At 36.7% G+C, this 27,566-nt stretch overlaps 1 protein-coding gene across 1 annotated transcript in view; it reads right to left on the bottom strand.

Moving 5' to 3' along the window:
* The window catches only part of G2E3 (G2/M-phase specific E3 ubiquitin protein ligase), a 53,799-nt gene extending 38,015 nt beyond the window's left edge, over positions 1 to 15,784 (bottom strand). Inside the window, exon 1 of the mRNA XM_025391134.1 lies at positions 15,655 to 15,784. The gene's annotated coding sequence lies outside the window, so the exon portion shown is untranslated. The remainder of the gene's footprint in view (positions 1 to 15,654) is intronic.
* Between the last annotated feature and the right edge of the window lie 11,782 nt (positions 15,785 to 27,566).

Here is a 27,566-nt window from a genome sequence, read left to right as displayed (position 1 = left end):
CCTTGTCATGAAATCTTTGCCCATTCCTATGTCCAGGATGATACTGCCTAGGTTGTCTTCCAGGGTTTTTATAGTTTTGGGTTTTACATTTAAGTCTTTAATCCATCTTGAGTTGGTTTTTGTGCATCGTGTTAGGAAGGGGTCCAGCTTCAATCTTCTGCATATGGCTAGCCAGTTATCCCAGCACCATTTAATAAACAGGGAGTCTTTTCCCTATTGCTTGTTTATTGTCAGTTTTGTCAAAGATCAGATGGTCGCAGATGTGCGGCCTCATTTCTGGGCTCTCTATTGTGTTCCACTGGTTGATGTGTCTGCTTCTGTACCAGTACTATGCTGTTTTGGTTACTGTAGCCTTGTAGTATAGTTTGAAGATGGGTAATGTGATGCCTCCAGCTTTGTTCTTTTTGCTTAGGATTGCCTTGGCTATTTGTGCTCTTTTTTGGTTTCATATGAATTTTAAAACAGCTTTTTCTAGTTTTGTGAAGAATGTTATTGGTAGTTTGATAGGAATAGCAGTGAATCTGTACATTGTTCTGGGCAGTATGGCCATTTTAATGGTATTGATTCTTCCTATCCATGAACATGGGATGTTTTTCCATTTGTTTGTGTTTTCTCTGATTTCTTTGAGCAGTGCTTTGTAATTCTCACTGTAGAGATCTTTCACCTCCCTTGTTAGCTGTATTCCTAGGTATTTCATTCTTTCTGCAGCCACTGTGAACGGGATTGCCTTTCTGATTTGGCTCTAGGTTTGGCTGTTTTTGGTGTATAGGAATGCTAGTGATTTTTGAATGCTGATTTTGCATCCTGCAACTTTGCTGAAGTTGTTTATCAGCTGGAAAAGCTTTTGGGCCAAGACTAAGGGGTTTTCTAGATACAGAATCACGTCATCTGCGGAGATAGTTTGACTTCCTCTCTTCCTATTTGGATGCCCTTTATTTCTTTCTCTTGCCTGATTGCTCTGGCTAGGACTCCCAACACTATGTTGAAGTGGTGAGAGAGAGTATCCTTGTCTTGTGTTGGTTTTCAAGAGGAATGCTTCTAGCTTTTGCCCATTCCGTATAATGTTGGCTGTGGGTCTGTCACAGATGGCTCTCATTATTTTGAGGCATGTTCCTTCAATACTTAGTTTATTGAGAGTTTTTAACACGAAGGGGTGTTGAATTTCATCAAAAGCATTTATAAGGAACTTTAATTTACAAGAGAAAAACAACCCCATTAAAAAGTGGCCAAAGGATATAAGCAGATACTTCTCAAAAGAAGACATATACGTGGCCAACAAACATATGAAAAAAAGCTCAACATCACTAATCATTAGAGAAATACAAATCAAAACCACAATGAGATACCATCTCACACCAGTCAGAATGGCTACTATCACAAAGTCAAAAAATAACAGATGCAGGTAAGGTTGTGGAGAAAAGGAAACACTTGTACGCTGTTGGTGGGAGTGTAAATTAGTTCAACCACTGTGGAAAGCAGTATGGCAATTCCTCAAAGAGCTAAAAGCAGAACTACCATTTTACAAAACAATCTCATTACTGGGTATATAGCCAGGGGACTATAAATCATTCTACCATAAAGATATATGCACACGAATGTTTACTGCACCACTATTCACAATAGCAAAGACATGGAATCAGCCTAAATGCTCATCAATGACAGAACAGATAAAGAAAATGTGGTACAAATACACCATAAAATGTTGCGCAGCCATAAAAAAGAATAAGATCATGTCTTTTGCAGGAACATGGATGGAGCCCGAGGCTATCATCCTTAGAACAGTAACACAGGAACAAAAAACCAAATATCGCATGTTATCACTTGTAAGTGGGAGCTACATGTTAAGAACTCATGAACACAAAGAAGGAAACAAGAGACATGGCATCTACCTGATGCAGGAGGGTGGGAGGAGGGCGAGGAGCAGCAAAGATAACTATTGGCTATTGGGATTAAAACCTGGGTGATGAAATAGTATGTGCAACAAATCCCTGTGACATGTTGTTTGCCTATGTAACAAACCTTCACATGTACCCCCAAACCTAAAAACAAAAATGAACTGTATTTTATATACTACAAATGCATGAAGGATCCTGGTCTGTATCCTGCACTGGGGAATAAAACTGCTCCAAAGGATGTCATTGAGGCAATTGACCAAAACAATATATTGTTGAAAGTATTTTATTTATGCTAAGTTTCCTGAAATTGGTATCCATACTTAGGTTATTCAGTAGACTATCGCTGTTCTTAGGAAATACTGAAGTATTAAGGGGTAGGGGGACCAGACATATGCAACCTACTCTCCAACGGTTCAGAAAAGGGAAAGTACATGCAAATGTACAACACTGCAGAATGATAAAGTGAATGTGGAAAATAATAAAAAGTGGTTAATCTAGGTAAGGACATATGTAGTTCTTTGTACTTTTCTTGCAACTTTCCTGTAACTTTAGAATTATTTCAAAATAAAAAAGGTTTAAAAATAATTGAATTAAAAGTAATATAAAACATTCCCAAAAAATTCAAGATCAAGACTAACCCAGTGTGATGGTTAATTTTATGTGTTATCTTTACCAGGCCACAGGATGCCCAGATAACTGGTTAAACTTACATCTGGATGTGTCTGTGAGAGTGTTTCTGGAAAAGATCAGCATTTGAACTGGTGAACTAAGTAAAGCAGATGGCCATCCCCAGTGTGGGTAGACATTAGCTAGTCCACTGAGGGCCTGAATAAAACCAGAAGGCAGAAAAAGGTTAAATTCGCTCTCTGTCTGACTGCTTGAGGTAGGACATCAATCTTCTGTCCTTGGTGTTCCTGGTTTTCAGGCCTTCATATCGGAACTGGCACCTATACCATCAGCTCTTTGGCTGTAGACATTCAAACTACACCGCAGGACTTTCCTGGGTCTCCAGTTTGCAGACAATGGGGCTGTTCACACTACACAATCATGTGAGTCAGTACCTTATAAATTAATCAATCCTTCCCTCTCCTCTTCACACACACACACACACACACACACACAAATGTATATCCTATTGTTTCTGTTTCTCTGGAGAACTGTGACTATACACCCATGCTACCTCGGGATAGATAGTTAATACACTTTAGGTGCTCCTACAAATTTGGAGACAAAAAAAATACTCTTAAAGATTTGTTAGTAACTTGGGTTCACAGTAACAGCAAAGATAAAATTAGAAGAAAGACATTGAATGGTAGAGGTTAAAAGCTATTAGAATTTTTTTTTTCATGAATCAATTATTCACATTCTAGGAAATATATATATCTCAAAAATGTACATAAAAGCCAGGCACAGTGGTATGCACCTGTAGTCCCAGCTACTTGAGAGGCTGAAGCAGGAGGATTGCTTGAGCTCAGAAATTTGAGTTCACCTTGAGCAACACAGTGAGACCTCCATCAAAAAAAAAAGTACATAAAACAACAGTATGATCTTCAATATTTTTTAACTATAAATTATTACAAAAAGTAGCATGGTATAGTAGAAAGAGTACTAGGGGCATTGAAGGTATGAAGTTTAGACTTTCCTTCGTGTTCTATATATTTTTTCCTGAGACCTCAGCCTCAATTTTACCATCCCTCAAGCTAGAAGCTAATTACAGGTTATTGTAAGAATTAGAAGCAACACATAAATGCCATGAGAGTACCTGGCAAATTTAGTCAATCATCGGTAGTTTTTCTTTTAATTAAAAAAAAAAGGATAATATATCTTAACTGGGTTTATCTTAGAAATGTAAGATTAGATATCATCTGAAAATTAAAGTAATACACCATGTTAATAAAATAAAGGGGAAAAAAGTATTATCATCTCAATAGATGCAGAAAGAGCATCTGACAAAATTCAACAACCAATCATGATAAAACTGTAAAACAAACCAGAAACAGACGGGAATTTTCTCAACCTAATAAAGGGCATCTACAAATGTGCATTAATTTCCACATTGTACTGCGAGGCAATCTCAACAGATACAAAAGGGCATCTGTCAAATGTCAATATCCAATCATAACAAAACTGTAAAGCAAACTGTGGGTAAAATAAATTTTTTCAACCTAGCAAAGGGAATCTACAAATGTTCACCTTAATCTCTGATTCAACAGTGCACTCCAAGGGAAAAGAAGACAAAACTGTGAAGGATGAAGTAAAACTGTTTTCACATATGGTCATCTACATAGAAAATCCTACCAACACATTTACAAGAATAAGTGACTTTAACAAGTTCTAATGAAACAAGGCAAATCTGTATAGCAGCAAGAATTAATCAGAAAATTAGAGAACAATTCTATTCGTAATGGGTAAAAACTTAGTAAAAGATGTGCAAAAAGACTACACTCTGAAAAGCTACAAAACATTGCTGAGAGAAATGAAAGACCAATCCCAACCAAAATCCCCAGCAGGTTTTTTTTTTTTTTTTTAAAGAAACTGCCATGCTGATTCTAAAACCTACATAAAAATGCGAAGGCCTTGTAATAGCAAAAACGTTTTTAAAAAGAAAAAGTCAGTGGTCTCCAACTATGTGATTTTGTGACTTTTTATAGAGCTACATTAATCAAGACAGACATATAGCTCAATAGAACATAAGGGAAAAGTCAGATATATAGCTCAATAGAACACAAGGGAAAGGCCAGAAACAGACCCAGACAATTGCTTTTCAACAAAGATACCAAGGTAATTCACTGTATTCAAATGGTAGTCTATTCAATAAATAGTATTGAAATAACTTAATGTTTTGGGCAGAGGGTGGGGGAAGAACATTGACCTCATATATTAAAAGTTAATTCAAATTGGATCACAAGAAAAAAAACTTCTAAAAGAAAACATAGGGAAGATTCTTCATGATCTTGGGGTTTGGCAAAGATTTCTGAGGAAACTGAATCACAGAAAACACTGATGAATTAAACACCAAAATTAACAACTTTCTAATCAAAAGACATAGTTAAGCAAGGAAAAAGGCAAAACACAGATGGGGAATAAACATTGGCAAAACATATAACCTGACAAAGGATTTATATCCATAATGTATAAAGAATGCTTATAACTCAAACAGAAGACATCACAATAAAATGAACAAAATGGACAAAAGATCTGACCAGACACTTAAAAAAAAAAAAAAACACAACATAGCCAACAAGCAAAAGAAAATATGAACATGACTGGTCATAAAGGAAATGCAAATTAAAATAGAAAAAAAAAACACTACAACACCCACAAGAATACTTAAGTCTCACAAAAAATGAACTCAAAATGAATTACAGTTCTAAACACAAAATGTAAACCTACAAAATGTAAACTATAAAATTTCTAGAAAAAACACACAGGAGAAAATTTCTGTGACTTTATGTTACATAAGATTTCTTGGATACAATACCAAAAGCACAAGACAAAAAAACACAAACTACACTTAAAAGTTAGTATCGTCTGCTCATCAAAAGACACTGTTAAGAGAATAAGACAAGCCTCAGACTGAGAAAGTATTTGCAAATCATAATCTGATAAAGGATTTAGTTAGAGCCACAATATATTTTTTGAAAAACTCTTCAAATTCAGTAATACAGAACACATCAACAAAAATGGTGGAGCAAGGGGCTCTGCAGGTCTGTACCTCCCTAGAAACACAGAAAAACCTGGCAAAAAACTCACACTCAACAAGGTCTCAACAAATAGAGAATGTCAATAAAGCAGCAGAAATGATAAAAAGGAAATAGAAATTCTGCAGCTGTAAAGTATAATAACTGAAATAATAAATTCATTACAGAAGTTTAACAGCACGTTTGAGCAGGCAGGAGAAAGAATCAGTGAACTTGAAGACAGGTTAGTTGAAATTATCCAGTCTGAAGAGCAGGAAGAAAAAAAATGAAAAAGAAACAGAGCCCAAGAGACTACGAGATACTATCAAGCATACCAATATATGCTTAATAGGAGTCCAAGAAGGACCACAGAAAGTGGAACAGAAAGAATGTTTGAAGAAATAATAGCCAAAACCTTCCCAAATTTCATGTAAGACTGAAATCTATACATGTAAGACTTCAATCTATACATTCTTTTAAGAAGCTCAAGATTTTTAATCAGGACAAATTCTAGGAGTTCCACATTGAGACACAGTATAGTCCAACTGACAAAAATAAAGACAAAGAATCTTGAAAGCAGCAAGAAAGAAGTGATTAACACATACAAAATATCCCCAATAAGATTAAGAGCCAATTTCTCATTAGAAACCATAGAGTTCCAGAAGGCAGTGAGATGACATATTTAAAGTGCTGAAAGACAGGAAAAAAACCCAAATCTGTCAGCAAAGAATCCTATCTGCAGCAAAACTATGTTTCAATAGTGAAGATCAGTACACATACTCACATGGGAAGCAGGCAAGTAAACAAATATTTCACCCACATGCGGTTAGTCTTATAGAGGTGGTGATATTATAACGTAATTGTGAAAGATAAATATGCTGAGCAGACAACGCAGAAAAAGCATTCTAAGTAGAGTGTGTGCAAAGGCACAACAGCGTGTGAAAGCCTGGGATGTCTGGGGAATGTCAGGAATTTCTTCTGGAAGTTGCTCTTGCTGATTCTGCCATTTGGTTGGATTATATAAAACTCCTTGGATTGGATAATCAGACAGTAATATAATTCCCCCCTTCACCAGCTTGTCCTAACTCTGACCCAGTGGGCAGCTCTTATTCCAGTCCTAGCCCCTTCCACTGATCAAGTCAGGCTCTAAATAACTAGCCCAATCCAAACTACCCTTCTTAAAGCAGGTGGCATCTTTTTTACTACGGTTCAGGCAATAAACGCTATTCTGTCACAGCTGCCACATGACCAGTTCTTCTCCCGTCTAAAAAAATAAGGCCTTAGTTATATCTTAACAGGACAATGTATCTGCTACCTTATGTGACAGAGCAATTAAACTCTAAGATACTAGACAGGACCCACGCAGAGGAACATGGTAGAAAGAACACCACACTTGAATCATACATTTTGTGTTTGAACTCCTGGCTCTGCCTTGTGTCCAATGGAGATGATAATACTTACCTATTAGGGTTCTTACACGCAAAGTAGAAGAAGTCATTCGATGGCAAGAAGGAAGGGTGAAAGGAACTCAGAAAGATCAGAAGTTTCTGAGATCAAGAAAGACCATAAAGTTTCTAGGTCCCTAACTGTTAATGGTGGTTAACCCTGGGAAGAGAGAATGGGGTAGGGGCTTTTTCTTTTAATTTCTTATAAATTTTGGCATTGTTTGAATTTTTTTTACGATGAACAAAATTTTGTACTTAAAATTTATTTGGCACATATATTATACCTCAATAAAAAGTTTCTTAAAAGTTTACATTATATTCTTTGGAAAATCATCCAGGAGACAGATAAGGATGGCTGTTTCTCAGGTCTGGTAGACCTGGGGTCTAGGGTGAAAGGGAATCTTTTAGTAGATCTACTAGAGATGCTAATGGGACACCAGACAGTAACTCAAAGTCATATGAGGAAATAAAAACACCATTAAAGGTAACTACAGAAGCAAATCTATAAGCCAGTAGTATTACTGCACTTTTGGTAATTCTCTTTTTTCTATATGATTTAAAAGAAAAACACGTAAAATAAATATAAAGCAATGTTATTGGGCACATTATGTATAAATGTAAAATGAGCAAAAAATATAAAAATGTAATTTGACACAATAACATTTAGGAAGAAGGATGAGATAAACAGAAGTGTAATTTTTGTATACTATGAAAGCTAAGTGGGTACCAATTCAAACTAGGTTGTTATAAGCTTAAGATATTAATTGTAATCCCCAAGATAGCCACTAAGAATATAACTAAAAAATACGTGCAGAAAAGGTAATGAGAAGGGAATCAAAATGGTACACTAATCAAGTAAACAAAAGGCAATAATGAAGGACATGAAGAACAGAAAAGATATGACATATAGAAAACAAATACTAAAATGGCAGAAATCCTTCCTTAACAGTAATTAAATGTAAACGAATTACACTCTTCAATTAAAAGGCAAAGGTTGACAGAATGAATTTTTTTAAAATCCATACATACACTATCTACTAGAGTCAAGCTATAGATCACAAAACACAAATAGATGGAAAGTAAAAGGACAGAATAAGATACTTCGTACAAACAGTAATCAAAAGTAAGCTTGGGTGTTTATACTAATATTAGACAAAATAGGTTTTAAGTTGAAGATTGTTAAAGGACTCAAAGGACAATAAAGACTGACTAAAAAGCTCAATCCATCAAGACATGACAATTATAGAAGACATGACATCAAGAAGACATGACAATTATAAACACAAACCCACCTAATAAGAGCCCCAAAATATATGAGGCAAAATTTGACAGAAATGAAAGGAGAAATAGTTTAGACTTAACAGACATATACACCCTACAACAACAGAATGAAACATTCTTCTCAAATGCACGTGGAACAATATCCGTGGACTGATCATATGTTAGACCACAAAATAATACATTTTACAAGACTGAAATCACACCAAATATCTTCTCCAATGACTACAGAATGAAACCAGAAATCAGTAAGAAAAGGAAAACTGGAAAATTGAGAAACATATGCAGATTAAATAACACAACTTTAAATAGACAAAAGGTCAAAAAAGAAATCACAAGGGAAATTAGAAAATACTTAGAGATAAATAAAATCAAGCCCCCAAAACAATATCTCAACTTTATGCCCAAAGAAACTAGAAAAAGACCAAACTAAACCCAAAGCTAGCAGAAAGAAGGAAATAATTTAGAGTCCAGATAATGTAATAAAAAATTTTTAAATTGAGAATCAATGAAATAAAAATTGCTTGAAAAGATCGACAAAATTGAAAATGTTTAGTTAGATGATCCAGAGAAAAAAGAAGACTCAAATTACTAAATCAGAAGAAATCAAAGTGGGACACTGCTACAGACTTAATAGAAATAAAAAGAATTAAATGGGACTATTATGAACAATTGTACTCTAAGAAGTTAGTTAACAAATTAAAACAATAGGTTAAATAAACAAAGTGACAAGAAGAAATAGAAAATTTCAACAAATCTACAAACGAGGGATTGAATCACTAATGAAAAACCTCCAAACAAATAAGTCCTAGCCCAGATGGGTTCACTGGTGAACCTTATTAAATATTTTTTTTGTATCCCCCCCCGAGATGGAGTCTCACTCTGTTGCCCAGGCTGGAGTGCAGTGGCGCTATCTCGACTCACTGCAACCTTCGCATCCCAGGTTAAAGCAATTCTCCTGCCTCAGTCTCCTGAGTAGCTGAAACCCTACTAAACCTTTAAAGAAAAATTGGCACCCATTCTTTCTCAAACCCCTCCAAAAGATATGAGGACACTTCCCAACTCATTTTATGAAGCCACCAATACCCTGATACCAAAGCCAGAAAAAGACATCACAGAAAAGAAAACTACAAGCCAATATCTGTTATGAACATAGATGCATATATCCTTAACAAACTGCCAGCAAACTGAATTCTGATAAAGAAAATTTTGTACCACAACCAAGTGGGATTTATCCCAGAAATGCAAAGGTGGTTCAACATATGGAAATCAATCAATATAATATAGCATTTTAATTGAGAAAAAGGAAAAGGTCACATGCTTATCTCAATAGATGCAGAAAAACATCTGACAAAATACAATACTCAATGATAAATACACTCAAACATTTAGGACTATAAGGGAACTTCCTCAGCATCTATGGAAAAACCTGTAATTAACAAAATTATTGGTGAAAGACCGCACACTTTCCACCTAAGATCTGTAACAAAACAAAGACACACACTTCCACCACTTCTACTCAACACTGAACCAGAAGGTCTATTAAGAATAATAAAGCAAGAAAGCAAGAAGTAACTCTATTCAAAGAAAGCATGATCTTATATGTAGAATTTCCTAGAGAATTCATGAAAAACTGTTAGAGCTACTAAACGAATTCAGCTAAGTTACAGGATGCAAGATCAACACACAAATATCAGTTGTATTTCTATACAACAATGAACGATTCAAAAAGGAAATTAAGTAAACAAATCCAGTTACAATAGCATAAAAATTACTTAGTAATAAATTTAACGATGGTGGTGCAACATTTGTGCACTGAAAACTACAAAACAGTGCTGAAAGAAATTAAAGAACCCTAAAGAAATGAAAAGACATTTTGCATCCATGGGCTGAAAAACTGTGTCACTAAGATGGTTATACTCCCCAAAGCAATTTATAGATTTAAAACAATTCCTGTCAAAATCCCAATGGCCTTTTTTGCAGGAATGGAAAAGTTAAGCCTAAACTGCAAGGAATCCTGAATAGTCAAAATGATCCCCAAAAAGAAAAAGCTGGAGGATTCAAATTTTCCAATTCCAAACTTACTACAAATCCACAGTAATCAAGACAATGTGGTACTGGCACAAGGACAGACATACACATCAATGGAAAAGAAGAAAGAGTCAATAAATAAACTCACATTCTCTATAGTAAACTGATTTTCAATAAGGGTGCCAAGACCACTAAATGGGAAGAAAACAGTCTTTTCAACAAATGGTCCTGGGACGACCAGATAACCATGTAAAAAGGAATTAAGTTGGCCAGGCGCGGTGGCTCACACCTGTAATCCCAGCACTTTGGGAGGCCGAGGCAGGCAGATCACGAGCTCAGGAGATCGAGACCATCCTGGCTAACATGGTGAAACCCAGTCTCTACTAAAAATACAAAAAAACTAGCCAGGTGTGGTGGTGGGTGCCTATAGTCCCAGCTACTTGTGAGGCTGAGGCAGGAGAATGGCGTGAACCCAGGAGGCGGAGCTTGCAGTGAGCCGAGATTGCGCCACTGCACTTCAGCCTGGGCGACAGAGCGAGACTCCATCTCAAAAAAAATAAAAAATAAAAAAAAGGAATGAGGTAGATTGAACCCCTACCTCACACGTATTAAAAAAATCAACTCGAAATGCATCAAGACCTAAATGTAAAAGACGGAACTATAAATCTCTTAAATGAAAATCTAGCGGTAAATTTTCATGACCTTGTATTTGGCAATGGTTTCTGAGATATGACGCCAAAAGCATAAGAACAAGAAAACAATAAATTGAACTTTACCAAAATATAAAACTTATGCATCTAATGACAATCTACAGAATGGGAAAAAATACTCAGAAATCATATAACCTGATAAGGGTCTAGTACCTGGAATACATTAGAAACTCTTACAATGCGACAATAAAAAGACAAGTAATCCAACTTAAAAATGAACAAAATATCTGAATAGACACTTCTCCAAAGAAAATATTCAAATGGCCAACAAGCACATGAAAAAAACCTCATTATATTAGTGATAGGTAAATCAAAGCCACAATGAGATACCACTCCATGTCCACTATGGTACTATAATAATTATTTTTACAAACTAAAATAGTAAGTGTTAATGATGATACGGAGAAATTAGAACCCTTACATATTGCTAGTGGGAAAGTGAAATGATGCAGCAAGGACGGAAAACAGTTTGGCAATTCCACAACACATTAAACAAGACTACCATATCACCCAGCAATTCCACCAGGTATATAACCAAAAGAATTGAAATGTTTCAATTCAAACAAAAACTTGCATACATATATTCATAGCAGCACTATTCACAAAAGATATCACAAAGGTCAATACTTTATTTGTGACAACTAAAAACTATAACAATGGTATATGGATAAAACAAACTGTGGTATATTCATACAAGAGAATACATTTACTAAAACTCATTGCACTATACCCCTAAAATGGATGACTTTTATTGCATACAAATTGTATACCAGATACTTGTTTAAAAGTTAACAATTTTTATTTAAAACAAAAAGATAAGTGTAAGATAAAAAGCAGTGGCTGGGCACAGTGGCTCACGCCTGTAATCCCAGCACTTTCGGAGGCCTAGGCGGGCAGATCACTTGAGGTCAGGAATTTGAGACCAGCCTGACCAACATGGCGAAACCCTGTCTCTACTAAAATCACAAAAATTAGCTGGGCGTGGCGGCGGCTGCCTGTAACCCAGCTAATCGGGAGGGTGAGACAGGAGAATCACTGGAACTGGGGAGGCGGAGGTTGCAGTGAGTCAAGATCGCACCACTGCATTCCAGCCTGGGCAACACAGTGAGACTCCATATCACTCACACACACACACACACACACATATACACACAAGCAACAAAGTTACAAGTTTACATTAAGTTATAAATATGCAATTAGTCCTCAGGAAACAGGAGTCATCCTCCCCCACCCTGCCACCCATTGGCTCCATATGTCCATTTTCATGTTTCTTCATGATTCCACTGTCATAGCAACACATAAGACCTTTCCAGCTTGGCTTCCAATAGTCTTGTGATATCCTAACTCCAAAATCAAGATATCACATGAATGGTCTAGCCTGCATCAGATAGGCAGCTCCGATATAAATACCTGTACCACTTTTGTTGGGGAAGTGGTATGGGATGGGCTTTATGTTCCTTAGACCAACCCTACCCACTGGTTGTGAGAATGATGTCCCTACATTGTTGGACAGGTTTTTAAAGAAAAGCTATGGGCAAGGAGATTAGGTAACTGTCTTAACTGTTCAAACTGAAAAGGAAAAGTTTTCTGTTTTTTAATTCCTAACATTTTGAATTAAGATACTTCTTATTACACCTAACATATCCCACTCTTATAATTAAAAAAAAAAAAAAAAAAACTGTACCAAGAGGAAGTTAAATATCTTAAAAATCATTTTAAAAGTTATTAAATCTCTTGGTGCCTCCGTTTCTTCATCTTAATATAGAGATAATAAAATGGTTGTGCGGATTAAGTGAGAAAATATGTATAAAGCATGAATTAAATTCATGAATATTAACAAACATTGCTCCTGATTTTTTCCCACTTGAAATGTCTTCTGAGCCTATAATTTCAATACTTATTTTTCCATATTAAGTTTGTAAACCATATGCTATCACTAAAATCTCTACTAAACTACAAAGAATTATATGCTATAACCTCAGAAAAAAGCCAAGCCTTCAAAAAAAAAAGCAACAACTTTTTTCAGTCATTAACGCAAGACAAAATGTGTTAAATTGTTAAAATAATAAGTACTCACTAACATACACAGTTCTAGAGTATTATGACAGTCACTGTTCTGCACTGTGCACTGTAGACATAAAAATTAAAAGGACAAGGGCAGTCTTGCACTATATATTTATAAGCAAATTGCACCGAGGAAGAAGCACGGCCTGGAGAAGTCTTTAAACCCATTTGAGTAAAATCTTATGGGGAAATAAAAAGGCTAATGGCTAAATATGTATAAAAAGGCCAATGGCTAAATATGTATAAATATGTAGTAAGAGATAGATTTGGAGGATTCTAGTAGCATTGGTGGAACATCAGCAGGTTGGAAGAGAGTGGCGTAATATTATGAAGATGGTCCTTGGGAAGAGAAGTTGGTACCAGACTCTGAAGGGCTCTGTAAATAAAAAGGAAAGCTAAGAAATTTGAATTATATATGGTAGACAATGGGAAGCCATCAGAGATTTTTATGGAGCAACATCTGGAAGGAGACTGAAGAGAGGCAAGAAATACTACTTTTTTAAAAAAGCATAAACTTTTGAGTTAAATCTAATTTCCGACTTCAGTTCCAATGTGTTATTAGTTGTGTGAGAACAAATTACTGAGCCACTCTTAGCCTGTTTTCTTATTTAAAGATAATAACTACCTCAGCAATATTGTAAAGATTAATGAATGTATGTGATGCGGTTTTTACAGTTTAGTAACTCAATGTAATTGGAGACTTATGTATCATTTGCTATGTGGCACACGCTATTCTAAGGTCTTTGTATATATTAACTCATTCAACCCTCACAATAAGTCTACAAAGTAGGTAACCCCATTATATGGTAAAGGGAAATGAAGCACAGAGAGGTTAAACAGCTTGCTCAGTGTCACCTAGCTATCAAGTGGTGGAGATGGGCTTCAAACCAAGGCAATCTGGCCCGAGTTCCAGGTCTTTAATCAACACATTATAATGCCTCTCTAGGACAGATCAAATCAGTGTTTTTAAAACTCACAGAATTTTCTAACCTTTCAGTTAAACATGCAGACTCTTCAAGGTCATCCTCCAGATCTACTGATTTGGAATCTGACGTCTGGAGTGCAGGAATCAGTATTGAACAAATCCTTCAAGGTAATGTATACAATAAATTCTGAAACTCACTGATTCAAGAAAGAGCAAAAATTCAATGAAAATAATACAGGTAGAAAAAAAAGAAAGAGATTAGGATATAGCGATCCATTTTTAAAAATTACCATTTGTTGACAGCACATATGAATTGAGCAGAAAGGCTAAGAGAAATATAGCCAATGTCTTTGTTACAAAGACTATATGAAAAATGCTCATATTTTAACTATCCTAAACACCGAGTATTTACATCTATTCTTCCTGGCTAACACTTAAAACAAAAGTTCAATAGCAGGAAGAATGGGTGTGCTGGAATAGCCAGCATGGGAGGAAGGAATGTCTTTATTCTGATTATTATGAAGTCCTACTTTTAAAAAGATATTTATACATTTACATGGTACAATATCATGGTGTTAAAATCTTAAAAGGAACTTAAAATATCTTTTAGTATTAAGCTACACAAAACCGACGATTTTTAATAAAGATATAAAACTTGTACACATTTGAAGTTCCCATTTATAGTTTACACTTATGGCACACTTTTAAACCATTCCAGAAGGCATGACTTTACTACTGGGTTAGACAGAGTTCCATATTTCAGATAGTTCATCATTAAAAATAAAAAAGCCCAAAATAATAAAACCCAAACAGATGCTCAAAGCATTAGTGGATTACTTCCAAAAAGACTCCATAATAACCCAGTTGGCCAATGAATGAGGGAGGCGAAAAGGCAGGGCGGTGGAACTAAACCTTATCCCTATTGTTTGCAAACTAAGACCCTAGAGAATCACCACCGCTGTTACTACAGCCGGTTTAAATGAGCAAGAGTCTCGGATTTTTGCGGTACATGAAAAATGTCAACCGTGAAAGAAAAATATCCGGGTTTTAAATACAAAGGATACTCGAATTTCAGTTTAAATGCCACCCAGGCATTTCAAAGACTGTCACTTCCCTGCAGTCCAGAGTTAATCAAGGTTGTCCGGGTATCTCTCTTAGTAGGAACTCGGAGCCACGTAGAGCATCTTTTCATTCTAAATCTGCCCCAATCTTCCATCTTTCATAAAAAGAGATTTGTTTAAACGTGGCAACGCTTTCACAATGAGATTTAACGACTGTTGAAGCTTCAGCATTCAAGTCGAATTGGTGGATATAATAAACTACGGGTTAAAAAAAAGCCACGGAGGATGCGTATAAACAAGGTTTACTCTTGGGGGACCGGCAGGGCCTCCGAATCCTCAACACTGAGGGCTGGCTGGTGTGCGCAACAGTCGAGAGCGCTGATCGGCAAACGCCTCCAGTGCCCCGAATTCCCAAAGTCTCCAGGCCCGGACCCAGCACCAGACGTCCCCAAAACCACTGCGAGGCCCCTGCTGCGCCGTCCGGCCTCCTGACACCCTCTCCCACCCCACGGTCCCGCTTCTCACTCTGGAACGCTCTGCGTCTTCCCGTTCCCCATTTACTCACCAAGGCGAGCTGGACAGAAGTTCCAGAGCGTCAGTGCCACTTTTCCCGGCCCGCTCTGCGTCGCCGCACGCCGATCGCGAGCAGCCACATTCAACGGCCCACAGGATTCAAATTCGCCCACTTCCGCTCGCAAACCCGGAAAGAGCGGTCAGCCCCGCCCCCGCGGGCGGAACTCTAGGAGGTGCTAGTTGTGGGGAAGGGCCCTTGCGCTCCCGCCTTGCTGCCTGGTGGTAACCTGGCTGTGTCGCCTTGGCTTGTTTGTTTTGTCTGGTCTCTCTCCCTGTTTAGGAGCTCAGAAAAACGCCGGGCGCGGGGTCGTTGTTTCCGCCTATTTGCTCTTGAGGGAATCCTCTTGTTTCCGAAGTGGACAGAGATGTGCTGAAGTTTCGTCACCTTCGAGGAATGGGGCTAAGGAGACCACGAACCGAGCCGGAAGGGTTTTATCTTTCCCTTCATCCTCGAGGAAACAGCAGCAGCAGCAAGAAGGAAAACAAACCAACCCTCCAAATACTTAGTGCAGCCTTTCCTGGGCCTCCTCAGTCCTATCCCGGCACAGTCAGGGCTTTTAATTTCTTTCTGTCCCGGGTTTGGGGAAAACAAAAAGCCAAGTTCACCCGTATTCAGCCAAAAGTTCAAAATAAATGGTCTGACCAATTCCTGGTCTCAAATAAACTATTTGATGGTAAGTGTTAGAAGGCAATAAATTTTATTTCCCCCCTCTGATAAGGGCTCACTTTACGAGATTATTAAGTATTGTCCCGTGAGATTATTGAAACTACAGTATCTTTTCCTTTATCGAGGACAACAGTGTATCTTTCATCCAAAACCTCTTAAGCTTCTGAAGAGACGTCTATCTGGGAGCTTCCAGAAACTAAAGGAAGGACTGGAAATGCACTAAATAACTCTGACCTTTATGGCTGCGATTGATGTTGCCACCAGATCATCCTCACATCTGATAGCATTGAATTACCTAAACGGATCAGTACAAACCAAACCATGACAGCATACCTTTAGCCTTTGTTAAAAGTATAGTTTGAAAGGTTTACTAGATTTCTGGGAACCTGCACAGGGGGTGTGGAAACCGTTAACTGATGTACTGTTTCTAACAGTGGAAGATAGAAAAGAACCTGTGTCTACAAATAAGGGGTTAAATACATGTAAGTTTTGATACTTTAGCATCTAATATACTGACACTGTGGGCACTAAAAGTAATGAAGTAGATCAGCAGGTACTGAAATGAAATATTGAAAAAAGTTTAAGAAGGACTGTAGTATCCTTTGAAAGTATATGTGTGTATATGGTATACAAAGTTTGGGGATGGATTCATAAGCTGTAAACATCTCTGGGAACGGGACTGGTAAATAGGGGTAGGAAGAGATGGAGAACTTTTACCTTTCACTTTATCACCAGTTGTATTTTTAAGATAATTTTTTTTTTTAATTTCACAATTTTGTTCTTTAAGGAAGATTGTTAGAAACTGAATACATTCTAGATACAAAATCAGGTTTAATAAGCATATAAATTTCTAATGTTTAGATAGTCTATGTCCATTCATTCATTCAGCAGTTCTTTCTACACTTACATATAATGATTTGACCACACATTTTGTCATTCATGATATATTGTATTATTTTATGTTCCACATATCTAATATGACCCCGTTAAATATATTGCTCCTTGAAGTTTCTTGAAGGCAGAAACTATGTCATATATTTTCCTAGGTCTTTCATAATTCTTGGCACCTTCCCACCATTAAGTCTTATCCTTCACAGGAATTAAATTCTCAAGTTGACCTGTACACAAAAGTTAAAAATGCCCTGGAAAAGTCACCCAAAAGATTATACATATATCTGATTTTCTTTATACAACTCCATGGGCAAGGTCTTTTATATATATATATATATATATATATATATATATATAAAAAATTAGTTTGTCGCCTGAGTTCTCCTTGGTCAGTCCTTCTCTACAACCCTTAATGAATTCTTCAATTTCTTCCACTAAAATGTTGTCAAAGTCATTATCACCCCGCAGCCTGGCTATCACTTGGAATAATGAGATTCAGTTCTCATCAGTGATGGAGAGCCCTGTAAAGTCATTCACATTTTTTCCCCATAAGATTAGCCAGGCTTAATTGTATTAATTGTCTAGGGCTAGTGTTCACTGAGTGGCCTATCTGGTTATTTGTACTATTTAAAATGTTGTTCTTTTTTTTCACCCAGAGTGAGTATAGGTGATTTTGAATACAAACAATATTCAAGTAATGTTACAGCATTTCGTGAAAAAAAAAAGATCTTCAATAAACACCCACTGACTAAATCAAAGAGCCTGAGTAAATACAACTTACGGACTTTTGAAAGAAAATATTCATTGCAGGATATACTTAAATCTAACAAACCTGGCCATCAGACCGGGCATTCTGCGAGCTTATAAACATTTTAAATTAAGTGAAATTAACATAAGTATTCCACTTAATACATGCTGCAAAAAATGAAGAATAAAACTAGGAATTGTATTCAGTCTCTGATAATCCCTCAGTAATGTGAACTAGGTGAAAACTGAATTTTTAGAAAATTTGAGTCATAGCTAATGTAACCTTCTCTCTTTCCTGCTTTCCTCTTCATATTGAATCCATATACAGCAGAAAACAAGACAAAAACACTTCTGGGACCAAGGGTCATCAATTTTACATGGAAGAAACAACATAAACTGCTTTGGCAGAAGAGTTCCTATAATCTACGCTAAAAGATTTTTACCGCAACCACATGAGGAACAAAAATGATAAAATGTGTAGAAATTTAAAGAAAATTCACAAAACTAAATTGGAATTCGATTTAATTTAAAATAATTTTAAAATTTTAAATATAGTTTTAAAAAATTTTATTTAAGAAAGATATAGAACCTGCTACTTTATAATTTGAGAACATAAGTGATTTCAGTGTTCATATAGGAAAATTAATATGTAAGAATTGTTAAGACATATTAGAAAAAGAAAACAGAGGTTGGGAGTAGACAATTTGTCTTACTAGATAGTAAAAACTTACCACAAAGCTGCTACAAAGAGTAGCCAAAAAAAAAAAAAAAAAAAAAGACAAAAAAATAGTATTAGCACAAAAAAGAAAAATACTTAGAGAACCCAGAAAAATGAAACTATATAGAGAATATTAATATATTTTAAAGGTGATATTTCCATTTCAGGAAAAGGATGGATTCATTCATAAATTAACAAGAACTGGAAATAACTGGCTAGCTATATGGAAGATATAAAGTTAGGCCTGTACCTTTTATCACATACAAAATAAATTCTGGAGGGATTAAAGATTGAAATTTTAAAAAATAAAACAAAAGTATATTGGGGAGAAGTTTAGAATGATAACTGTGACTTTAGGGCAGAAGGGACTTCTTAAACAAGGCAGGGCCAGGTGCAGTAGCTCTTGCCTGTAATCCCAGCACTTTGAGAAGCCAAGGCAGGAAGATCACTTCAAGCCAAGAGTTTGAGACCAGCCTGGGCAACATGGCGAGACCCGTGGCTCTACGAGAAACAATTTTTTTTAAAATTTATCTGGGTGTGGTGGTGTGCACCTGTAGTCCCAGCTACAGAGGTGGGAGGATCCCTTGAGCCCAAGAGTTGGAGGTTGCAGTGAGCTATGCACCACTACACTCCAGCCTGGGTGAGAGAGCAAGACAGGAATCCTAGAAGCTGTAAAATAAAAGATGAGTATGTTTGATTATGTTAAAGTTTAAAATATTTAAACAGCAAAAATCACCATGACACATTGAAAGATAAATGAGAGACAGTGATAAAATATTTATAAAATATAGGACACTAGGTTAACAATTCTAATGTAAAAACTTTTATAATTTCTTTTCAAAAAGCAATAAAAATGGGCAGAAGAAATGAACAAGTAATTCACTGAAAAGGAAATGAAAGAGGACAAGACACAAAAAATCCTCAACTGTACTACCTCACTTTTGGGAATACAAATCAACCAACCAAATACCAACTTTATTGGATTAGCAAAAATTAAAACAATTCACAATAGCCCACAATGGAAGGGTGTGGTGGTAAAATGTACACCTCTTTTTTTTTTTTTGAGACAGAGTCTTGTTCTGTCGCCCAGACTGGAGTACAGTGGTGCAATCTTGACTCACTGCAACCTCCACCTCCCAGGTTTAAGCAATTCTCCTGCCTCAGCATCCTGAGTAGCTGAGATTATAGGCATGCGCCACCACACCCGGCTAATGTTTGTATTTTTTTAGTAGAGATGGGGTTTCACCATGTTGGTCAGGCTGATCTTGAACTCCTGACCTTGTGATCTGCCCACCTTGGCCTCCCAAAGTGCTGGGATTACAGGCGTGAGTCACTGCGCCCGGCCAAATGTACACTCTTATCTGCAGGAGCATACATTGCTACAATTCTTGGAAAGTAACTCGGGCTTTTCTCAACTTTGGGATTCTCCTATAGAAATAAGCATGCTAGTGCTTTTTGAAGCACTACTTATAGTGACTGCTAACTGGAAACAACTGTCAAGTGGAAGATAATTGAATGAGTCAGGGTACATCCATCCTGTTAGGAGGCTATCCAAAGTTGTGTTGCGCTGCCCCCTAAACCACTGCCTCCAAAGTTAGGACTATTGAACCCCCAAAGACATGCAAATAAGAAGAAGGTATGGTATTCTTTAGAGAAATAACAATGCTCTCTTATACTGTAATGCTGATAAACCTGGCACTCATTCTTAAATTAGCACCCACTAGAATTAGTATACACTTTTGGACTAAACTGTCCTTTACAGGAACTCATTCCTCCCCTGTGTTAGCCATATTGAACTTCTGGTAACCCTTCCTGCCTTTCAAATGAGTCAGGTTTTTTTTTTTTTTACTCTCAGACCCTACCTACATTTGAAGCAAATACTTGACTCATACTTAAGGCAGATCCATCCCTGAATGTCTGTTCACTTTTCTTTTATCTTCCACCTTGAGGATGAATTTCTAGCTTTTTCTCTAGCCTCTCTCCTCAGCAATACCTATTAATATTCTGCCTGTTATCTGATAACACCTCACTTATCTGTTGCTTGATTAGAGACCATTCCTGAGATCTTAGAATGAAAGTTTTTAATTAAATTTTCTGCTACTCAGAACCCTAATAGAGTCATACTATAAGTAGTATACTTTGGGGCCGGGTGCAGTGGCTTACACCTGCATTTTATGTGGCTCACATAAAATATGTCACAATCAGTTCCTCCTCAGAATACAGGCCACTGTAGCACTCTATTCCCAAACTTCTACTTCACTAACGTCTAACAAAAATGTAAAAGCATGAAATAGAGGTAATTCTCTTCTCCCCAATTGACTTTATATCTTAATCGGTCCTACTCTCCTCATGATCTTGTTACTGCTGCCGTATTTACCTCAGGTTTGTTTTTTACTTCCTCCTTTAGTGGTCTTTTTTTCTTCTTCCCCTCTCTGTGCTCACTGTTCTTATCTGTTACTTAGGCTTCCTCCATGATTCTCAGCAATATTTGAATACTTTGGAATACACTTTGTATTTCTAATTATGGCATTAATGCTGCAAAATTTTCATCCCATGATTCCAAAATAAATTAGCCTATATTATAATTATTATTATTAATTGTTGAGACAGGATCTTGTTCTGTCACTCAGGTTGGAAGTGCAGGGATATGACCATAGCTCACTGCAGTCTCAACTGCCTGGGCTCAAGTGATCCTCTCATTTCAGCCATTCAAGTAGCTGGGGCCACAGGCACGCACTGCTATGCCCAGCTGATTTTTTTTGTTGTTGTTTTTTAATTTTTGTGGAGATGGAGGGGGTCTCGTATTTTGCTCAGGCTTGTCTTGAACTCCTGGGTTCAAGTGATCCTCCTGCCTTGGCCTTCAAAAGTGCTGAGATTACAGGTGTGAACCACCACCCCCAGCCATAGCTCATATTATTGTTCACTTCTTGTGTAGAAATCATAATGATAATATCATATGAAATAAGTACATGACCATTATTAGTGTAGGACCCCATGATTAAAATAATTTGCCAAGTTTCTGCTATGCTGTCAGCAGTGCTAATATGTTTCTGAATGGAGTTGTATTCATTTTATCAAGCATAAAGGGCTTGCTGCCTGATGCACTAAAAGCCAATATAATATGACACTGGGCTTTTGAGAAAAGAAAAGCTTTTTGTTATATGTCAACTCACAAGAAGACAGGAGTCCAGCTCAAAGCTGTCTCTCTGTGTTGGCTTTACTTCTGTTAGAAAAGGTTTAGGGGGTGATTCTGAGACTAGTAGGTGATTGGTGGAAGAAAAGGGGAGGTCTGGAAAGTCCTCAGGCATGCCTCCTAATGCGTCACAGGTGCAAATTTAGGGGGGAGTTAATATGAAATGTGGTAGAAATTCAGGCTGTGACATCAACAAACTTGCTCTGCGCAAACTCCAGTTGGCCACATTGTTTCCAATAGTTTCATTCATTGTTTCATCCAGGTTTTTTAAATCCCTCAAGGAGAGGGAGTTTCAGCTTTTAGGCAGGTTGTTTCTTTTTGTTATTAACTATCCTTCAAAATTCAAGAATGTCTGTTAGTTATTGGTTTATTTAATTCTTTGGAGCACAGTTTCATTCATGTGTTTACTAATATGTTTCTTACATTTATTTGCCTGACCAGTCTTTTTATATCACTTTGTGAACTTGAATTAAAATACGTTTTTGGAAAAGTAGGTTGTCTGCTGTCAAACAGAAGTCTTTTCCTCGTTGTCTATTTACTTGAATCTTTTGATCTAAAATGTTCATCTAACTGTTCTTCAGTGTCTTGTAAGTTAAACACACCTCCTCCTGGCAGCAGGGAACAGCATCCAAAACAGCCAATTTCAGGTCTTTTGTTTCAGGGTTGTTTGGATAATAAGTAGCTATATAGTAACCACGTGATTTGGAATGACATCATGCCTGCTGGGTAACTGTACGGATTTTACAGAGGACTCAAAGTTTGCTTGTAGCCAATATGAGACATGTGTTTTAATATAGGTCAAAGATGTGGTATGTTTATGTTAACATTATTCCTCTCTAAGTTGGTGTTTCAAACAAATGATTGCCTGGATTGCTTTTTAAAATTGCTGTCTTTTGGCCTGAAGTGTTTACATAGAAATCAGAGCCTCTTTACAGTTAAGAGTAACTCCAAATGCAGGAACACACATTGGTAATGCCACCCAGAATAAATCAAGTAATGAACAACATGCTTGAACTGAATCTTTAACATTCTTGGATACAATTGCTGGCAATCAAAACTGTTTTCAGTTTATTTTGTGTACTTTGATTTTTTAATCCCTCCCAGAATACTCGCGGAAAATGACTCCGCAACTGAATTGATAAAGTGACTCAGTTACAATAAGCCCAATTCTTACCTGAGTGTTTTGTTGGGGGTGAAAGAAAACTTCAAATTCTCACGAAGGTCTAGGGCACAGAATCATCACTTAGGAAGCAGGCACTTGCTCAAAGTTTAGCTTCAACCCCTAGGGCCATTCATTAAGAAACAGTTTTCAAGGATAGTAAGTAGTGCAATGTTAAGAGGCGAACTTGAAAGCAAAACATGCTGAGGTTTAAATGCTAGCTCTTTTACTTACAAGCTGAGTATGAAGCACCCAATCCTTTGAGCTTCACTACACATTTATAAGATGTCAATAATAATAACTACCTGACAGGTTTCTTGTGAACTCTAAGTGAGAGGACATTTAATGGTAATTATAATTAGGCAAATGGGTAAGACAGTTAACATCCCCTTCCTTCTCCTTTCAGTGGCATCTGGCATTCCATGCCCAGTATCCTTAGGCTTGTGAGCCACTGAAAATCACAAAGGAACTCTCCTCCCAGGTGGATCTTAGCCTCAAATTCCTTTTCTTTGCCCTTCAGAACATATGATACATTCCTCAGTGACCTGCTGTCTACATTCCACCTTGGTAGTGATTTCAGTTAATCCATGGTTATAGAAAGAGATAATGAACTAGCTCTAATAGGTCATATTTGTAGCTAAAATAGTGAGAATTTCAGGGCAGTTTGATGTAATGTTTGCTATTTAACCCCTGTACGATTTTTTAAATTGTTTGGGTTTGCAAGTCTAGTATCTCCAACGTGACTCACTTCTTAGGTATTGTACAGTAACATATATTAAACTTTAGCCTTCCAACAGTGGTCATAATGGGGCAATGAGTCTTCCTGTAGGTGAGGTTAACTAATAAAAGGTATATGATTAGAAAAAAATAAAGGGAACTAACATTTGTTTAATACTTTCTACATTCAAAACACACACTGTGCTAAAACTAAATGTTGATTTACTTAATCTTGACAAAGTAGGTGATGAAACTAGGACTTATTGAGATTAAATAATTTGTCCAAGGCCACAGTAGGCAGAACTGGTATTTTAACTATAGCTTGTTTGGTTGGACACAAAGCTTGTTCTTTTTCCATTACAATATTTCAGTTCACATACCCCGGAAGAGATAAGAGCAGTGATAAGAAACCTAATATTAATAGAAAACAATTAACTAATAGCCAAGTTTGTTGTGTTTTTTTTTTTTTTTTTGTGAGAAATTTGCTTGTTCATCTATAGAACTGTAGGATGTTAGTTTGATAAAGAACCTCAGTTATCATCTAGTTTTAGGTAGAGGCTTTGTTAATATTAGTACAGAGATGACTTTTTAGTACTAGACTGAAGGATGAATTAGAGCAACAATTTTCAAAATGTGGTTCATGAGGTCAAACTATTTTCAAAATAATACTAAGACCATTTGCTTTTTCACTTGTATTCTTTCACAAGTGTACAATAGAGTTTTCTAGAGGCTGCATGGGGTGTGACATTGCAACAGACTGAATGCAGAAACTGATATGAAAATCCAGTGATTTTCTTTTTTTTTTTTTTTCCTTTTTCTTCTTTTTTTTTGAGACGGAGTCTCGCTCTGCCACCCAGGCTGGAGTGCAGCGGTGTGATCTCAGCTCACTGCAACCTCCGCCTCCTGGGTTTGAGTGATTCTCCTGCCTCAGCCTCCCTAGTAGCTGGGACTACAGGCACCCATCACCATACCTGGCTAATTTTTTGTATTTTTAGTAGAGACGGGGTTTCACCGTGTTAGCCAGGATGGTCTCGATCTCCTCACCTTGTGATCTGCCTGCCTTGGCCTCTCAAAGTGCTGGGATTACAGGCGTGAGCCACCGTGCCCATTCAATCCAGTGATTTTATATTAAATTATCCATCAGAGAGATTTATATAAAGGTAAAACAATGCCATTCTTCTCACTAAATTATTTTTGTTTTAGAAAACACAAATATTTATGTTAGCATGTAGTTTCATAATGTTATTTTAAATAACAATCCCACCATTCAGCCCAATGGTGGGCAGCTGTGAATATGTTTCTGGAACAGCTTGCACACAGCTTGCAGGAACCAGAACAGGAACCAGAACAGCCAAAAAGGACCATGTCCTGCAAATATTGGGGATCTGTGCTGTGATCCTTGGTTGCTGCATCTGATCACAGAGGTATAGGAAAAGAGGTGGTGGTCATTACGGTTGCACTAACCCCCATTATTGCAAACCCTCCCACCCCTCTGGCTAAAGTAATATCCAGGAGATTTAAAGAAGCAAAGCCTTTTCTCTCCTGGTATTTTTCTCTCTCTCCCCTTATGGAAGCCAGACATTGAAGACTAGGACATTCAAAAGCAACTGCATGATTTATAATCCTCTGTGTATATACCCAGTAATGGGATGGCTGGGTCAAATGGTATTTCTAGTCTTAGATCTTTGAGAAATCGCCACACTGTTTTCCACAATGGTTGAACTAGTTTACAGTCCCACCAACAGTGTAAAAGAACTCAAATGTCCATCAGTGACAGGCTGGATTAAGAAAATGTGGCACATATACACCATGGAATACTATGCAGCCATAAAAAAGGATGAGTTCGTGCCCTTTGTAGGGACATGGATGCAGCTGGAAACCATCATTCTCAGCAAACTATCGCAAGAACAGAAAACCAAACACCACATGTTCTCACTCATAGGTAGGAATCGAACAATGAGATCACTTGGACACAGGAAGGGGAACATCACACACCAGGGCCTATTGTGGGGAGAGGGGAGGGGGAAAGGATAGCATTAGGAGATATACCTAATGTAAATGGTGAGTTAATGGGTGCAGCACACCAACATGGCACATGTATACATATGTAACAAACCTGCACATTGTGCACATGTACCCTAGAACTTAAAGTATAATAATAATAATAATAATAAAGCAACTGCATATGTAAGGAAAATTAGAAAGTTACCACACATGCCCAGGTGAAGGTGCAGGATCAGCAAAGACCAGAGAAGGCCTTAAGTTTAAACCTCAGGCTGATGCTCAGTGCAGACACAACCTATAACAATAATGGCAACAAAAATAATAATAAAACCCAAAACACCAGCAAAACCTAGGGAAGGGAGAGAACCTAATTTCCAAAGGTACGACATTATTAGATGCAAATATACAGTTTTCAACAACAACAACAAAATCACAAAGCATACAAAGAAACAGGAAAGTATGTTCTTTTCAAAGGGAAAAAAACCCAATAAACTATCTTTGAAAAAGACTGGATGGTAGATCTACTAGACAGACAAAGACTTTAAAACAACTGTCTTAAAGATGCTCAAAGAACCAAAGGAAGAAATGACAGTCAACAAAATGATGTCTGAACAAAATGGAAAAATCATTAAAGAAATAAAAAACCTAAAAAGAAAAAAAATCGTGGAACTGAAAATTACAGTAACAGAAATTTAAAAATTCACTAGAAGTATTCAAAGGCAGATTTGGGCAGGCAGGAGAAAGAATCAGTGAACTTGAAAATAGGACAAAGAAAATTACTGAATCTGAGAAACAGAAAGAAAAAGATTGAAGAAAATGGAACTGAGCCCAAAAGACCTATGTGACACCATAAAGCTAAACAACACAGGCATTATGGTACTCCCAGAAAAAGAAGAGAAAGAAAAAGAAAGAATATCTGAAAAAGTAGTGGCCAAAAACTTCCCAAATTTGATGGACGATATGAATATAAACATCCAAGAAGCTCAACGAACTCAATGTATGATGAACTCAGAGACCCACACCAAGATATTATAATCAAAATGTTGGAAGACAAACACAAAGAGAAGTGACTTGTCACAAGGGGTCATAAGATTAACAGCAGATTTATCATCAGATACTTTGGAGGCCAGAAGACAATGCACTTATGGTTTTTAAGTACTAAAACAAAATTGTCAAATCAAAATTGTATTATAAAAATAATGTATAACTTCATTTTTTTCTAAATGATTTAAAAGACTGATACACTTAAAAATAAACAATTATTAGTCTAAAAGCTGTTATGATAATCATGGTTTGCAACTCCATGCTTTATTCTTGATGTAATTTAAGACACTAATGTGTTAGAAAATTATTAGCTTATGTTTTTGGACAAACAGTGTATAAAAATTAATTTTATGACATTGACAATCAAAAGGGTTGGGGATAAAGCTGTTAAAGAAGCAGTGTATGTTATTGAAGTTAATCTGCTATAAATTCAAATCAGAGTGTTTTAACTTTAGGGTGTTATGTAATCCCATGGTAACCACAAGAAAATAGCTAAAGAATGTATACAAAATGATATGAGAAAGACATTTAAACATTTCCCTACAAAATATCAACTCAACACAAAGGATAGTAATGCAGGAAATGGACAAAAAAGCTTTAAGATATATAGAAAACAATAGCAAAATAAAGGAATAAGTCCTTCATTATCAATGATTATTCTAAATGTAAATGGATTAAACTCTCCAATCAAAAGACAGAGATAGGCAGAATCCTATCCAAAAAAAAAACCATGATCCAACTATATATTGTCTATAGAAGACTCA

This window comes from Theropithecus gelada, chromosome 7b (assembly GCF_003255815.1).
Source record: "Theropithecus gelada isolate Dixy chromosome 7b, Tgel_1.0, whole genome shotgun sequence".
NCBI classification, from domain to species: domain Eukaryota; kingdom Metazoa; phylum Chordata; class Mammalia; order Primates; family Cercopithecidae; genus Theropithecus; species Theropithecus gelada.
This window is presented reverse-complemented; position numbering and strand designations above follow the sequence as displayed.